At 40.3% G+C, this 2,648-nt stretch overlaps 1 pseudogene; it reads left to right on the forward strand.

The window, feature by feature from the left end:
* Positions 1-2,648, forward strand: part of LOC112067830 (toll-like receptor 13) — a 26,566-nt pseudogene that overhangs the window by 16,266 nt on the left and 7,652 nt on the right.

Genomic DNA, 2,648 nt, shown 5'->3' on the forward strand with positions numbered 1-2,648 from the left:
AGAGAGAGTTTCACTTATACAGCCTGTGGGTTCAAGACCAGATTAAAAACCACTGTAAGCAGCGGCAGATCTTGTTCAGAAAATGTATCATACTGGTACTATCAAATCAAATTTTATTGTCCACATAACATGTTTGCAGATGTTATGCGAGTGTAAGCGAAATGCTTGTGCTCTGTTCCGACAATCAGTAATACAAAAGTATCATCTAACCTACAATTCATAACTATACACACACAAGTTGTAAAGGTAAAGAATATGTACATAATATATATGAATGAGTGATGGTACAGAACGCATAGGCAAGATGCAGTAGATGTTATAGTGTACAGTATATACTATGAGATGAGTAATGTAGGGTATATAAACATAAAGTGGCATAGTTAAAGTGGCTAGTGATTCATGTATTACATAAAGATGGCAGATGCAGTAGATGATATAGAGTACAGTATATACATATGCATATGAGTTGAGTAATGTAGGGTATGTAAACATTATATTAAGTGGCATTGTTTAAAGTGGCTTAGGATACATTTTTACATAAATTTCCATAATTCCATTATTAAAGTGGCTGGAGTGAGTCAGTATGTTGGCAGGACTAAATTTAGTGGTGGTTGTTTAACAGTCTGATGGCTTGAGATAGAAGCTGTTTTTAGTCTCTCGGTCCTGCTTTGATGCACCGGTATGACCTCGCCCTCTGGATAGTCAATAAGTTTGCTACTGCCAATTCCATGTTATTGTCATGCTCACCAACGTTGTGCCTGAAGGACTTGGCTGCAGCAGACACTGATCTGGCTAGCTACCAGTATTTGAATTAGTAATACAAATATTCTGAAAATAGGTGGCGAGGGAACAAACATTTGATGAAGCTGCAGAAACCTTTTCCTGGCCCCCTACTTCCTCAACCTGGAGTCGTTTGAGTTCTCAGCCAACCCTGAGAAGTTTGCCACCCCCTACACCACCATCAACCAGCTACGAAAGCTGAAGAGGCTCAAACTGACCAATCTCAACTTCTCCAACCACACAGACCCCAGTGTTACCTTCAGGAACCTGACAGAGCTCAGGAGCCTAGTGCTGATCAACTGTCGACTCAACTTCCTCACCAGGGTACTAACTAGCTATTGGTCCATCAATCGAATCCTTCATTGATTGATCGTTTCTCCAACCGCTTTTAGTTTCATGCCTACTGATAATGACCCTGGTGTCTCTACCTTCACACTGAGAGTCCTTCTAGTGATTAGATCCTTCTAGTGATGGCATCACGTGTTACTGCCAATGCTGTCTTCCACATTACTGTAGCTCTCAATTCAATTCAATTCAAGGGGCTTTTTTGGCATGGGAAACATATGTTTACATTGCCAAAGCAAGTGAAATAGATAATAAACAATAAAAAATGAGCAGTAAACATTACACTCACAAAAGTTTCAAAGAAATAGAGACATTTCATATTATGGCTATATACAGTGTTATAACGATGTGCAAATAGTTAAAGAACAAAAGGGAAAATAAATAAACATAAATATGGGTTGTACAACCCCTTTTCTTGTGGAAACAGTTCACAAATCTTGCTGCTGTGATGGCACACTGTGGGCAGTGTCTCCTCTTGAGAACCAGGTCTGCCTATGGCGACCTCTCAATAGCAAGGCTATGCTCACTGAGTCTGTACATAATCAAAGCTTTCCTTAATTTTGGTTCAGTCACAGTGGTCAGGTATTCTGCCACTGTGTACAGTCTGTTTAGGGCCAAATAGCATTCCAGTGTTTTGGTAAATTCTTTCCAATGTATCAAGTAAGTGTATTTTTGTTTTCTCATGATTTGGTTGGGTCTAATTGTGTTGCTGTCCTGGTGCTCTGTGGGGTCTGTTTGTGTTTGTGAACAGTGCCCCAGGACCAGCTTGCTTAGGGGTCTCTTCTCTGGGTTAATTTCTCTGTAGGTGATGGCTTTGTTATGGAAGGTTTGGGAATCACTTCCTTTTAGGTTATTGTGGAATTTAATATCTCTTTTCTGGATTTTGATCATTAGCGGGTATCGGCCTAATACTGCTCTGCATGCATTATTTGATGTTTTACGTTGTACACAGAGAATGTTTTTGCAGAATTCTGCATGCAGAGTCTCAATTTGGTGTTTGTCCCATTTTGTGAATTCTTAGTTGGTGAGCGGACCCCAGACTTCACAACTATAAAGGGTTCTGTAACTGATTCAAGTATTTTAAAGCCAGTTCATAATTGGGATGTCGAATTTTATATTCCTTTTGATGGCGTAGAAGGCGCTTCTTGCCTTGTCTCTCACATCGTTCAGAACTTTGTGGAAGTTACCTGTGGTGCTGATGTTTAGGCCGAGGTAGGTATAGTTTTTTTGTGTGCTCCAGGGCAACAGCGTCTAATTTGAATTTGTTTTGTGGTTCTGGCAACTGACCTTTTTTGGAACACCATTGTTTTTGTCTTACTGAGATTTACTGTCCGGGCTCAGGTCTGACAGAATCTGTGCAGAATATCTAGGTGCTGCTGTAGGCCCTCCTTGGTTGGTGACAGAAGCACCAGATCATCAGCAAACAATAAAAATTTGACTTCAGATCTCTCTCTTTCTCATTACTGTATCTCTATCTCCCTCTGTCTTTCTCTCCCTCCCTCACATTGTCATTACTGTATCTC

This window comes from Salvelinus sp. IW2-2015, unplaced genomic scaffold, assembly GCF_002910315.2.
Source record: "Salvelinus sp. IW2-2015 unplaced genomic scaffold, ASM291031v2 Un_scaffold3613, whole genome shotgun sequence".
NCBI classification, from domain to species: domain Eukaryota; kingdom Metazoa; phylum Chordata; class Actinopteri; order Salmoniformes; family Salmonidae; genus Salvelinus; species Salvelinus sp. IW2-2015.